This window comes from Panthera uncia (assembly GCF_023721935.1).
Source record: "Panthera uncia isolate 11264 chromosome E2 unlocalized genomic scaffold, Puncia_PCG_1.0 HiC_scaffold_19, whole genome shotgun sequence".
Classification (NCBI taxonomy): domain Eukaryota; kingdom Metazoa; phylum Chordata; class Mammalia; order Carnivora; family Felidae; genus Panthera; species Panthera uncia.
Window position 1 is genome coordinate 11,454,627 of NW_026057588.1, and position 15,122 is coordinate 11,469,748.

General features: G+C 43.0%; 1 protein-coding gene across 1 annotated transcript in view; it reads right to left on the bottom strand.

Annotated features, from left to right (window-relative positions):
* The window catches only part of LOC125915235 (zinc finger protein 45-like), a 31,593-nt gene extending 20,316 nt beyond the window's left edge, over nt 1-11,277 (bottom strand). The window contains exon 1 of the mRNA XM_049620949.1: nt 10,953-11,277. The gene's annotated coding sequence lies outside the window, so the exon portion shown is untranslated. The remainder of the gene's footprint in view (nt 1-10,952) is intronic.
* Between the last annotated feature and the right edge of the window lie 3,845 nt (nt 11,278-15,122).

Here is a 15,122-nt window from a genome sequence, read left to right on the forward strand (position 1 = left end):
CACCAAAAAAAAAAAAAAAAAAAAAAAAAAAAAAAAAAAAAAAAGGACAGGAGGAGAGATAAGGAGGTTTCCAGACAAACACTAAAGAAGTTCATGAGCACTAAACCAGCCCTGCAAGAAACATTAAAGGGGACTCTCTGAGTGGAAAGGAAGTACCAAAAGTGACAGTAAGAAGGTAGGAACACAAAAGCAGTAAAAATTGACTACTTCTGTAAAATAAAGGTAAAAAAAGGAGCTCACAAAAGAAAGGGATGTAAAACATGACACCATAGATCTAAAATGTGGGGAGGAGAGGAAAAAAGAATGGGTTCAAACATAAAAGGCCATCGACTTAATACAGACTGCTATATGCAAAAGAGATCATATACAATCCTAATGGTAACCACAAATGAAAAACCACTAATAAGTATGCAAAGAATAAAGACAGAGCAATCCAAATACAGCACTAAAGAAAATGACCAAACCACAAAAGGGAGAAAGACAAGAAAGGATCAGAGAAAACCTTAAGAAACAATAACAAAACAGGTAATAAAATGGCAATAAATATATATTTACTCTGAATGCAAATGGACTCAATGCTCCAATCAAAAGACACAGGGTGACAGAAAAGTTAAAAAAAATAAGACCCATTTATATGCTGCTTACAGGAGACCGACACCTAAACACTGAAAGTGAGGGGACACCTGCAGACTGAAAGTGAGGGGATGGTGGAGCCCCTGGGTGGCTCAGTTGGTTAAATGTCTGACTATCTCAGCTCAGGTCTTGATCTCAGGGTCATGAGTTCAAGTCCTGTGTTGGACTCCATGCTGGGCATGAAGCTTACTTAAAAAATAAAAATAATTAATTAATTAATGTTTTAAAAAGTGAGGGGATGGAGAAACCTTTATCATGCAAATGGATGTCAAAAGAAAACTGGAATTGCAATACCCTAAATACAAAATGGCTTTTAAAACAAAGACTGTAACAAGGGACAAAGAAGGATACTATATAATAATAAAGGGGATAATCCAACAAGAAAATATAACAATTGTAAATATTTATGCACCCAATATGAAAGTACCTAAATACCTAAAACAGTTATTAGCAAACATAAAGGCACTAATCCGTAATAATACAATAATACTAGGGGACTTGAACACCCTACTTACATCAATGAATAGATCATCCCAACAGAAAATCAACAAGGATACAATAGCATTGAATGACACACTGGAACAGATGGATTTAACAGATATATTCAAAACATTCTATCCTAAAACAGCAGAATACACATTCTTTTCAAGTGCACGTGGGACATTCTCCAGAAGAGATCAGATTTAAGGCCACAAAACAAACCTTAATAAATTCAGTAAGTCATACCATGCATCTTTGTGACCACAACTCTATGAAACCAGAAGTCAACCACAAGGAAAAACCTGGAAAGACCACAAATACATGGGAGGTTAAATAACATGCTACTGAACAATGAACGGGTCAAACAGGAAATAAAAGAAGAAATCCAAAAGTACATGGAAACAAATGAAAATGGAAACACAACTGTTCAGAACCTTTGGGATGCAGCAAAAGCAGTTCAAGAGGAAGTTTAAAAGTCTTTTTTTTTTTAAATTTTTTTTAATGTTTATTTATTTCTGAGAGAGAGAGAGACAGAGCGTGAGCAGGGGAGGGGCAGAGAGAGAGGGAGACATAGAATCCCAACCAGGCTCCAGGCTGAGCTTTCAGCACAGAGCCCGACATTGGGCTTGCACCCATGAACCCCGAGATCATGACGTAAGCCGAAGTCGGACACTAAACCGACTGAGCCACTCAGGTGCCCCCAAGAGGGAAGCTTAAAGAAATACAGGCCTACCTCAAGAGGCAAGAAAAATCTCTGGGGCACCTGGGTGGCTCAGTCGGTTAAGCTTCTGACTTCAGCTCAGGTCATGCATGATGTCACGGTCCGTGAGTTCGAGCCCCGAATCGGGCTTTGTGCTCTCAGTTCAGAGCCTGGAGCTTGCTTCAGATTCTGTCTCCCTCTCTCTCTACCCCTCCCCCACTCACTCTCTGTCTCTATCAAAAAATTAATAAATGGTAAAAATATATATATAATTTTTTTAAAAAAGAAGCAAGAAAAATCTCAAACAACTTAGATCTACATCTAATGGAGCTAGAAACAGAACAACAAATAAAACCTAAAACCAGCAGAAGAAAGGAAATATTAAAGATCAGAGTAGAACTAAATGATAGAAAAAGAAAACAACTGATCAATAAAACCAGTAGCTGGTTCTTTGGAAAAAAATCAATAAAATTGATAAATGTCTAGCAGACTTATAAAGAAAAAAGTGGGGGAAAGGACTCAAATAAAATCACAAATGACATAGGAGAAATAGCCAAAACCACAGAAATATGAACAATTATATGAGAATATTATGAAAAACTATATGCCAACAAATTGAACAACCCAGAAGAAATAGACAAACCCCTAGAAACATATCACCTACCAAAACTGAAACAGGAAGAAACAGAACATTTGAACAAACCTATCACCAGCAAAGAAATTGAATCAGTAACCAACTCTCAAAAAACAAAAGTTCAGGACTAGAGGGCTTCACAGGTGAATTCTACTAAACATTTTTTTTTTTTTAATGTTTATTTTTGGGAGAGAGTGTGGGAGGGGCAGAGAGAGAAGGAAAGAAACAATCTTATGCAGGCTCCATGCCGTCGGCAGAGCCTGACACAGGGCTTGAACCCACAAACCGTGAGGTCAAGACCTGAGCTGAAACCAAGAGTCAAATGCCTAACCAACTGAGCCACTCAGGCACCCTGAATTCTACTAAACATCTAAAGAAGAGTTAATACTTCTTCTTCTCAAACTACTCCAAAAACAAAAAACAAACAAACAAAAAAAAACAGAAAAGGAAGGAAAACTTCCAAATTTATTCTATTAGGACAGCATTACCCCAATACCAAAACCAGACAAAGACATCACAAAAAAAAGAGAGAACTACAGGCCAATCTCTCTGATGAACACAGATGCAAAAAGTCCTCAGCATATATCAGCAAACCAAATCCAACAATACATTTAAAAAGTCATTCACCACGATCAAGTGGCATTTATTCCTGTTACATGGGTGGTTCGATATTTGAAAATCAACAATAAAAACCATATGATCATTTTAAAAGAGAGAGAAGAAGAGATGAAAGGAGGGGCCGTTACAGAATAAGTTTCTGTCATGGAGGCTTCTCCCACATTTGAGCAGAGACTTGAATCATGAGAGAGAGAGAGAGCCATGTGGCTATCTGGTATCTGAAGGATGCGGAATTCAGCCAGAGAGAAACAAAACTGTTTTTATTAAAAAGCCACAAGTCTGTTCTCTCTACCAGTGCCTCTCAGATTTTAATGTCCCATGAATCACCTGGGGGACTCTGGGAAGGCACAGGTACTTGTGTCTCACCCCAGAAATTCTAAATCAGGAGATCACGGATTTGGACTGAGAATCTACATTTTTAGCAATATCCCAGGTGATGCTGATGCCGTTGGTTTCTGGGTCACTATTTGAGTAGTATCAGTCAAAAACCGCCTTCCAGGGGTGCCTGGGTGACTCAGTCAGTTAAGCGTCCGGCTTTGGCTCAGGTCATGATCTCACGGTTCCGTTCGTGAATTTGACCCCGCGTGGAGCTCTGGGCTGACAGCTCAGAGCCTGGAGCCTGCTTTGGATTCTGTGTGTCCCTCTCTCTCTGCATCCCCCCGACCTTGCACTCTGTGTCTCTCTCTCAAAAATAAATAAAACATTTAAAAAAACAAAAAACAAACAAAACAAACAAACCCAGCCCTCCAGATATTTTCCATCAGATTCAGGACTCGAGGTTTTCACCTCCACCTTTTCTACTAACTACAACAGACTGCCCTGTTGCCTAAGAGCAAAAGAGTTAAAGAAAGTAAACACAAATTGCAAACTTCTCTTTCTCTAGGGTTCTAACAACAGGATTAGAATTTGTTAAGATCAGAAAGCACTCCAAGAGCAACTCTAAGCACCTAATTTTACCCACAAGGAAACCCCACACCATTCATAAAAATACTCCCAGTAATAGTTCCAGCAACTGACACAGCAACTGACCTACTACCTACCAAGGCGCTACTTACATGAATGCTTTACATGCACTACGTCATTTGATCTTCACAAATCTAGAAATTGAGACAATGATGATCCCCATTTCACAGATAAAGAACATGGAGCACAGAGAAGTAGCTTGGCTCATGATTAACCAGTGCCCTACGGAAGGGTCAAGATTTTCACCCAGAGCCTCATCTACTACTAAGACCTTGATTCTCAACTCAGGCAGCATAGTAGACTCAGAAGGAACTTTAAAACAAACAAACGAAAAGGTTCAGGCCTCAGCCACAACTAATCAAATCAGGTCTGGCATGGGCGGCTGACAAGTGCATTTCTACACCCCTCCCATTGTCCCAGGCCACAGTTTCATTGGCCAGTCAGGACACTGAACCAGGCACTAAAGAACCCAGGCAGCAGGTCGCCTAGGCCCAGGCCCTTGTCCTATTTGCGTAGTGGTTCTCAAACTCCAGTGTGCAACTGAATTGTAGGGCCTGAAATTCCAGGTGCTGCCTGGACATCTTTGAGCTTCCTGGGGCCCAAAGGCCTAGCCAGGAGTTCCTCTGCTGTCTCCAGATACGGCCCTGACCCTGGGGGGAAAGGCTCCCACCCCAGCTACTCCCCCGATGTATCAACCAGGGTTTTAGGTTCTATACTGGCTATTTGACATCTGGTATTCCCAACCTCTCCATAAGTCTGCTGAATCGCAAGGCCAGCCTGTCAACCAAAGCCAGCTTCCTGAGGGCACGCAGGAGTCATAGAATTCCCCCAACCACTGAGCCCAGCCTATTTTCACTAGTACCCCAGGTGGGTGTCTCCACCGAGTTACTTCCTGTCACGATCGTCATAAAGGCAGAGCCCAGGCCCTCTCTGCTTCCCGACCCTGCGTGTGACAGGCTTCATGTGGTCCTGTGTGGCAGGCTGTGACTCTCGTTTCTGGCGGAACTTAATTAAAAACCTTCTTTCTCAATGGCATCGACCTCTCCATGTTGTCACTCAATCACCTGTATAACTTAAGACCTGACACAATTCCCCCTACTAACCGGACCAGCTGCACACTACTCAGTCATCGACCTAACAGGTCTCACCTCCCTGCCAGACAGGCTGGCCACACCTTCCTGCAGGAGCCCAGGGTCACCGTACCTCGTCACTACAAAACCCACCTCCCTGGCCCCTGCTGGTTTGCTCTGTTCCTGAGTGCCGGCCCCTGGATGGCCCTGTAGGACACGCAGTGTCCTCCCCACAAGGCTGCGGGTAAGCTGCTGCCCATCTCGCCTCCCCGCTGTCACGTGTCACCCATTCAGCATCTCACCCTACATAGGACAAGGACTCTCCTTCCTACACAGTGTAAACAGGGAGTGAGCAGAACAGCATCGAGTTCCCTAACGTGATTTTGCTATGACCAAAGTTTGAGAACCACTGTGTTATTCTATTCTGCCTCTCATGGAGTTCTCTGTACTGCCCAAGGGCACCCAGAAAGTCAAGGGCAGGGTAAGAGCTGGCACCCAGGCCTCCTGCTTTCCCAAATCCCTGCTTCTCTCCGTTGTAAGATGCCCCTGCAGGCAGATCCCCAGAGTGAAAATGGAGGTTCTATTGAAATCAGCGCCGCCCAATAGAAACGTAATCCAAGCTCCACGTGTAATTTATTTTTTTATTTTTAAAATATTTATTTATTTATTTTTGAGAGAGAGACAGAGAGAGAGAGAGAGAGAGAGAGAAGAGAGAGAGAGAACAGGGGAGAGGCAGAGAGAGAGGGAGGCAGAATCCCAAGCATGCTGCACACTGTCAGCGCAGAGCCCGATGCGGGCCTGAACTCACAAACTGTGGGATCGTGACTCTTCAAATCAAGAGTCAGAAGCTTAACTGACTGAGCCACCCGGGTGCCCCCACGTGTAATTTAAATGTTTCTAGTAGCCATGTTAAAAAAATGTAAGAAGCAAATGGGCTTAATTTATTTATTTAATTTTTTTAATGTTTATTGATTTCTGAGACAGAGACAGAGCATGAGTGGGGGAGGGGCAGAGAGAGAAGGAGACCCAGAATCCGAAGCAGGCTCCAGGCTCCAAGCTTTCAGCACAGAGCCCGACACGGGGCTCAAACTCACAGACTGCGAGATCATGACCTGAGCCGAAGTCGGACGCTCAATTGACTGAGCCACCCAGGTGCCCCCAAATGGGCTTAATTTAAACAATATGTTGTATTTAACCCAATATACCCAAAATATTACCACTTGAATCTGCAATTGCTATAAAAATTCCTGAGCCATTTTATGGTTTATACTTACAGCACATCTCAGCACCAGACATATTTCGAGTGCTCAACTGTCACATGTGCCTGACGGCTGCCATATTGGGTAGTGCAGACTTGAACCTTTTTAAAGCAACAGAGACCATATAACCATCTCCCAGGGACTCTCTGGGTTCAAAAGACAGCAGATTCGTGTCAGTTGCAAGTTTAACCAGTGGTTATTACAGAAACTAACCATTTCTGTTCAGCTGAATGATAGAACCGAAGTAGTGAAAGCAGAAGGTGCATGAAAAATACGAATACCTTAAAATCTCCTTTTGCCCTTTCAATAACTGGCTGCATTCTCCATGTTGTAAAGTCATCTATAATGGTAAGATAACTTCAGTCTGTAACACATGGAGGATTTACAACATGCCAAGCACTATTTCAAGCACTTTACGTAGCATAGCTCTTTTAAATCTTTAATTAAAATAATTAAAAAAAAAATTTTAATGTCTGTTTATTTTTGAGAGAGAGAGACAGAGTGTGAGCCTAGAAGGGGCAGAGAGAGAGGGAGACACAGAATCTGAAGCTGGCCCCAGGCTCCGAGCTGTCAGCACAGAGCCCGACACGGGGCTCGAACCCACAAACCATGAGATCATGACCTGAGCCGAAGTGCGGCGCTCAACCAACTGAGCCACCCAGGCGCCCCTAAAATAATTTTTTAATGTTTATTTAGAGGGAGAGAGAAAGCATTAGCAGGGGAGGGGCACGGAGAGCGGGAGACAGAGAATCTGAAGCAGGTTCCGCGCTGGCAGTGCAAAGCCTGATGCGGGGCTCAAACTCTTCAATCATGAGATCATCACCTGAGCCGAAGTCAGATGCTCAACTGACTGAACCACCCAGGCGCCCCCCCTTTTTTTTTTTAATTTTAGAGAGAAAGAGCATGAGAGAGAACAAGCAGGGGAAAGGGGGAGAGAGGGAGAGAGAAAGAGAATCTCAAGCAGGCTTCATACTCCGCATGGACCCCAACACGGGGCTCGATCCCACAACCCTGGAATCATGATCTGAGCTGAAATCAAGAGTCTGACACCCAACCAACTGAGCCACCCAGGGACCCCACATAGATGGCTCTTTTAATTTTCACAAAAGCCTTAGGAGGGAGGTACCGCTATCCCTACTGGACCGGTTAGAAAAGTGAGGCACGCAAAAGTTAAATAATGTGCCCAAGGTTATCCAGTCACGGAGTGCTTGAGCTGGGTTTCAAACCTAGCTGCTGAAGTTTGACCCTGGTTCTGCTTCCCGCCAACTGTGCCACCAGGTCATTTATTCAATTGTCTCTGCCTGTCTATTCACCATTAAAATGCGAATAATAATGATGGCATTGTAGTGAAAAATAAGTGACTTAACACGTGTAAAGCATTAGAAATTCTCCAAGTCATGAGAACTGCCCAACAAATGTTAGCTATTCTAATCGTCCCCCTAATGATCTCCACGCAACAAACAAAAACCGAAACATTAACACCGATTTGTTTCTAAGGACATCTGTTTTAGATCATGACATATTACGCATAATTGTACATCAACTTCTGCACTGATGTATTCTTTTTTTTATTTTTATTTTTTTTTCAACGTTTTTTATTTATTTTTGGGACAGAGAGAGACAGAGCATGAACGGGGGAGGGGCAGAGAGAGAGGGAGACACAGAATCGGAAGCAGGCTCCAGGCTCTGAGCCATCAGCCCAGAGCCTGACGCGGGGCTCGAACTCACGGACCGCGAGATCGTGACCTGGCTGAAGTCGGACGCTTAACCGACTGGGCCACCCAGGCGCCCCTGCACTGATGTATTCTATAGCCCACCCCAAGTGAGATAAAAGACAATGAATGTGGATAGAGATTATCTTTCTTTTTTTTTTTAACGTTTATTTTTGAGAACATTAGAGAGCATGAGTGGGGGAGGGGCACAGAGAGAGAGGGAGGCAGAATCCGAAGCTGACAGCGTGGAGCCCCATGCAGGGCTTGAACTCATGACCTGTGAGATCATGACCTGAGCCAAAGTCGGACGCTTAACTGACTGAGACACCCAACTGCCCAGATTATCTTTCTATTTTGTCCTCTAATCCCACGCTGCGGCTCGCTTTTGGAATGCTATGTGAATCACACTCACTGAATAACTCTTCTCTGATCACCTCATGCTAGGCACTCTGAATAAAGTATGATGAGGTCCAGGAAACAGTGGTCCCTACAGCCAACAGGAGACAGAAAATAAATCAAGAGTTATATATTTTAAAATAAATAAATAAAATAAAATACTCAAGGAGAGGGGCGCCTGGGTGGCTCAGCTCATGATCTCTCATGGTTTGTGAGTTTGGGCCCCACATCAGGCTCTGTGCTGACAGCTCAGAGCCTGGAGCCTGCTTCTGACTCTGTCTCCCCCTCCCTCTCTGCCCCTCCCCTGCTCCTGCTCTGTCTCTGTCTCTCAAAAATAAACATTAAAAAATTTTTTTTTAAATACTCACGAAGAACAAAATGTGTACATGGGAAGCAGAGAAGCAACAAAATTAGCAAGGACTGAATCAGGGGGATGGTTACACAGGAGTTCATTACATTACACTTTGGGTATGTTTGGAAATTTTCATAGTAAAGACTTAAGGTAGTAACTATGAATAGTGTGATAACAATTTCATAAAATAAATACACAATTAAAAACTACTAAACAGAAGTGCATTAAAATGTTAAACACTATTTTGTAGTACTATGAGGTGTTTTTTTTTAATTCTTCTTAATGCTTTATATATTCTGTATTTTCTGAATTCCCTACAGTAAGTGTGCCTATCTTCTTTATGTATTTATTTATTCATTTTGAGACAGAGAATGAGCAGAGGAGGGGCAGAGAGAGAGGGAGACAGAGGATCCAAAGCAGGCTGGGTGCTGACAGCAGACAGCCTGAGGTGGGGCTCGAACTCACCAACTGTGAGATCATGACCAGAGCCAAAGTCAGAAGCTTAACACGCTGAGCCACCCAGGCGCCCTTGAGTGTGCATATCTCCCATAATGAGAACATGAATTAGAAATACTCTCTGAAATAAAACTAAATGAGAATGCTTCCAAAATTTTATAAAGAAGTCCAAACTCACAAATGCTGATTTCAAATTCCGCTGCAATAAAAGTCCAACGAAACTCCACAACTTGATCCCGAATGACTCTTCTGCAGGCAGTTTCCTATAGTTAAATACTTACGTAGCATATATTTCTATTTTGTGTCCTAATTCCAACTTGGGGACTTTACACTTTGGGACCAAGGATATCTATCCGCAGACATAAGGAACACACACCTTGCGCTCAAATCCCCCTGCTCCTACTAGCAGTGTGACATATGATAAGTAACTTATGCTCCTCTGCCTCCATTTCCTCAGCTGTAAAATACAGGTTATAACAGTATTCACTTCATAAGGGCCTTGTGGAAACTGTATGTGTTAATTTTTATAAAGCCCTTAGGATGACACTTAGCGCTCAACGTTTAATCATTATGACCATTATTCGTGCCCTGTACGATTCTATTCTATAGAATCTATAGAATCTAAAATTCTATAGATTTTCCCAACTGTTTAACTGAGCACCCTTGTAACGGAAACATTTTGTGAATGAATGAAGTATCTTCTCCCACCGCAGAAAAGGAAGAGGAATGTTAAGTTCCGTCTCGGTGGGGCTTTGCTGCCAGGAGCCCTCTTTTAGAAGTCAAAAAAGCGGAAAGAAAGGAGGCCGAGATACTATGATCTTGTCTGTGGCCCTGTTAAAACCGCAGAAGATAATCCGGGGGTGACGCACTTTCTTATTAAACGAGTCAGAAGTAGTCCAGGCTCAGCCTCCTTTCCCATACGGATCAGAAAGAAGGGCCAGGGCCACTTCGAAAAGCTTCCAGAGACACACCTTCCTGATCACTATCACAGAGTGTATATTGACAGCTAACACCTTGCCACACGGCTGAATAGCTCTAAACCTGTTACTTGTATTATACCATTAATTCTCAAAACAAATGTGTAAAGTAGGTGCTGGTAATATCACCGTTTGCAAAAAAAGCAAACTGAGGGGCGCCTGGGTGGCTCAGTCGGTTGAGCATCCGACTTCAACTCAGGTCATGATCTCGCGTCCGTGAGTTCGAGCCCCACGTCGGGCTCTGGGCTGATGGCCCAGAGCCTGGAGCCTGCTTCCGATTCTGTGTCTCCCTCTCTCTCTGCCCCTCCCCCGTTCATGCTCTGTCTCTGTCTCAAAAATAAATAAACATTAAAAATTTTTTTTTCTTAAAAATAAAAAGCAAACTGAGGCACAGAAAGATTAAGTTCTAGGAAGTGACACAGCGTGCGGAAGGTGAGCCGGGCAGGGCAGCGGAGAGCTGGAAGACCCTCAAACCCTGCGGATCTAGGTCCGCCTCCAGGGCGGGGGGGGGACTCGCGAACCGCCCCAAACGCACAGGCTAGGGCGAGGGGAGGGGAAGGCAAGCGGCCGCCCCGGTCCCTTAACCTTGCTCTCTGCCGTTGGCCGAGGCTTTTCCTCCCCCGGGCCCGAGGGCGTGGCGCGGCTGACTCCACTACCAGATCAAAAGTTAAAAGAAGTCGCGGGGTCGCGGGTATCACTCACCTCCCCGAGAGAAATGAAGGCCGCGATCTTAACCTCCCGCAGCGGAAACACCTCCAACAACGCGGAGCTCCTGGACTACATTTCCCAGCATCCCCGAGAGCAACCGGAGGCCCTGTCCCGCCTCCGTGTGAGACTGAGAAGCCGGCTCCGAGACCCACAGCCTGAATCCAATTCCCAGAGTCCACGAAAGGAAAGGGCTTCTCATTCTTAACCCCCGGTCGCAGAAATGCCTCCGAAAATGCGGAGCACTGTTTTATACGCTCTTATTTCTCGAGCAGAGCAAAGACATCCGCGCTTTCCCGGAGCGGAAGTGTCCCAATCCCAGAAAGCGTGTGGACTACACATCCCAGAATCCTCTGAAGGGCTGAGCTTCCCGCCTGCCTGCAATTTCCTTTTGAATTAGCAGGTGAAGTCTAAATAAGCCCTTCGGTGTTTGTGGAACTTTGTTGGCCTATTTTTTCCCTCACTCCTCCCTATCATACGTGACATAGTTGGAAATATGAGACACAAAAAAATAATTGCAAAGGCGTGCTATGGGTTAGGTAAAAACAGATCAGAAAAGTGACGCCTGAGCTGCACTCAACAAGTCGTTATTACATGGGCCTGGATTCACCTGTGACCAAGAAACCATTAAAAAGGAGATGCAACCATCCAACAGGATATAAAACAGAAGCAGCAAACTTTTCCGCTTTACCTTCGCTTTAGGAAAGACGTTAGGAATTTTTTCTTGCATTGGCAGGGAATTGGAGGAAATATAGAATAGGGTCCACCCTATACAATGTCTTTTTAAAAACTCTTTGAATTCAAATTAAGGAATCATATATAATTTTTGCTCTATTTAATTGAAATGTAACTGACATATGTATTGTATAAGTTTAAGGTGTAAAACATGTTGATTTGATACATTTACATATTGTAATGTGATTACCACCTTAGCCTTAGCTAACACTTGTCACCTCCCTTAGTCATTTCTTTTTTGTGATGAAAACAATTAATATCTAATCTTTTAGCAACTTTGAAGTTTATAATACAGTTATTGTTAACTATAATCACTATGCTGTGCATTCGCTCTATAGGATTTCTTCATCTACTATTTCCAAGTTTGTATATTCCAAACAGCATATCCCCAATTCTCCCGCCCGCCCCCCCCCCAGCCTCTGGTAACCATCAGAGGTAACCATCAAATTCTCTGCTTTTACGAATTTGCCCTTTTTAGATTACACATATGATATATCATACAGTATTTGTCTTTCTCTGACATATCTCACTCAGCACAATGCCCTAAAGGTCCATCCATGTTGTCCCAAACAGCAGCGTTTCCTTCTTTCTCATGGCTGACTAATATTCCACTGTATATATACCACAAATTATTTGTTGACAGACACTTGGATTGTTTCCATACTTTGGCTGCAAGAAACACGGGAGTGCATGTATCTCTTAAAACTCCTATTTTCATGTCCTTTGGTTAAATCTCCAGAAGTAAAATTGCTGTATCATATGGCACTTCTATTTATAATTTTTTAGGAACCTCATATTGTTTTCCATAGTGGCTAAACCAATTTATATTCTCACCAACAGTGTACAAGGGTTCCCTTACCTCCACATCTTTACCAACACCTGTTATCTCTTGTCTTCTTTGTGATAGCCCTTCTAACATGTGTGAGATGATATCTCTGTGGTTTTGATCTGCACTTTCTAGATGATTAGCAATGTTGAGCATCTTTTCATGTACATGTTGGCCATTTGGATGTCTTCTTTGGAAAAACATCTGTTTAGTTCCTCTGTCCATTTTTATAAATCATATTAGTTATTGTTGTTGTGGTTGTTGTGTTGTATGAGTTCTTTATATATCTGGGGTATTGCTCTCATGCTGTGTCTTGCTCTCAAAAATAAATAAACATTAAAATTTTTTAAAAATAAAATCTAGTTTGTTTGATAGAAGTATTGGTACTCTGGCTTTCTATTGACAACCATTTTCATGATAAATATTTCTCTATCCTCTCACTTTCAATTTGCAGGTGTTTTTAGGTCTAAAATGAGTCTCCTGTGGGAACATATAGATGGGTCTTGTTTTTGTTTTTTGTTTTTTACCTATTCTGATACCTTATGTCTTTTAATTGGAGCATTCAGTCAATTTACATTCAGAGTAATTATTGATAGATACGTATTTAGTGCCATTTTATTTCTTATTTTGTCATTGTTTCTGGAGATTTTCTCTATTCCTTTCCAGTCTTTGTCACTTTGGGTCTTTCCTTCCCACTCAAAGAGTCCCCTTTAGTATTTCTTGCAGGGCTGGTTTAGTGGTCAGGAACTCCTTCAGTTTTTCTTTGGGAAATTCTTTATCTCTCTTTCTATTCTGAATGATAGCCTTGATGGCTAGAGTACTCTTGGCAGTAGATTTTTCCCATTCAGCATGCTGAATATTTCATGCCACTTCCTTCTGGCTTGCCAAGTTTCTGTAGAGAGATTTGGCAAAGCCTTCTGGGTCTTTGCTTGTAAGTTGGGGACTTCTTTTGTCTTGTTGCTCTTAGGAATTTTTATTTATCACTATATTTTGCAAATTTAACTACAGTATGTCTTGGCCTGTTTTTGTTTATTTTGATGGGAGTTCTCTGTGCCTCCTGGATTTGTATGTCTGTTTCTTTCCTGAGATTAGGGGATTTTTCAGCTATAATCTCTTCAAAGAAAACCTTCTGTCCCCTTTCTCTTTTCTTCTTCTGGGACTCCTATGATCTGAATGCTGTTATGTTTGATGGAGTCATTGAGTTCTATGTCTACTCTCATGATCCATCATTCTTTCTCTCTTCGGTTCAGCTTTATTATTTTCCATAATTCTATCTTCTATATCATTTATTTGTTCTTCAGCTTCTTCCATCCTAGTGGTCATTACATCCAGCTGGTTTCAAATATCAGTTATTGCATTTTTCATTTCTGCCTGATTGGTTTTTCTTAATGGCTATTTATTTTGAGAGAGGGAGAGGGACAGCACGAGTGGGGGAGGGGCAGAGAGAGAGGGAAAGAGAGAATCCCTAGCAGGCTCTGCGCTGTCAATGCGGAGCTCGATGCAGGGCTTGAACTCACGAGCCATGAGATCATAACCTGAGCTGAAACCAAGAGTCAGATGCTTAACCAATTGAGCCACCCAGGCACCCCTATGCCTCATTGGTTTTTAGCTCTTTTATCTCTGCAGTAAGACTGTCCCCGATGTCTTCCATGATCTTCTCAAAACCAGCAAGTATCCTTATGATTGTTGTTTTAAAATCTGTGTCAGGCATATTACTTGTATCTGTTTGGTAGGTCTCTGGCTATGACCTTTCCTTATTCTTTCTTTTGGGATGAATTCCTCCATCTTGGCATTTTGTCTAGGTCTCTGTCTTCTTCCCTGTGTTAGAAAATTCTGTTATGCCTCCTGCTCCTGAGAGTAATGGCTTTATGAAGAAGAGGTCATATAATTTCTAGGTCCTGGCACTTCAGGAAGTGTCTCTGGCGTATACCGCATGCACTCTGCTGCTGTGTTTTGGCCACTCCCTCAGGTCTGCTTGCCTACAGTGGGGAGTGTTTGGACCTTGGCCAGAATGTGGTGACTTTTAACTAGGTGTGCTCTCATCTGCTTGTTAAATGATACCTGATGTTATTTCCACTAGAACTGAAACTTTACAAAACCCTGTGGTCAGCAGACATGGTGGGTGCAGGGGTTTGTGCTGGTCTTCTTGGGAAGGGACCCACTGTGCTTGTCCTAAGGCACACTTGCTGTAGAAAAGCAGTACCAGCAGAACACAGAGGGGAAGGTGTAGGCAGATTAGGCAGCCAGTGTTGGTGCTGTGCTGTTTACTGGTTTGTTTGTGCAGTGGAGGGAAATGGCACCAGCCAGCTCCTTTGTGTCTGGGGATGGATGACTGTGCTTGCTGCTCTCAAGAAAGCCCTCCCAGAAGAGCAAATAATTTCCCCTTGTGCATCCTAGGCATTTTTCAGATCGCTGTTTTCACACTGTCTCTGGGTTGCTTGCCTTGCCTGAGGCAGGTCAATACACTTTGGGCTCTCTCCCAGCCAAGCCTGCTTTGTTTTTGTTTTTGTTTTACGTTTATTTATTTATACTGAGAGAGAGCAAAAGCTCGGGGGAGGCAGAGAGAGAGAGAGAGAGAGAGAGAGAGAGAGAGAGAGAGAGAGAGA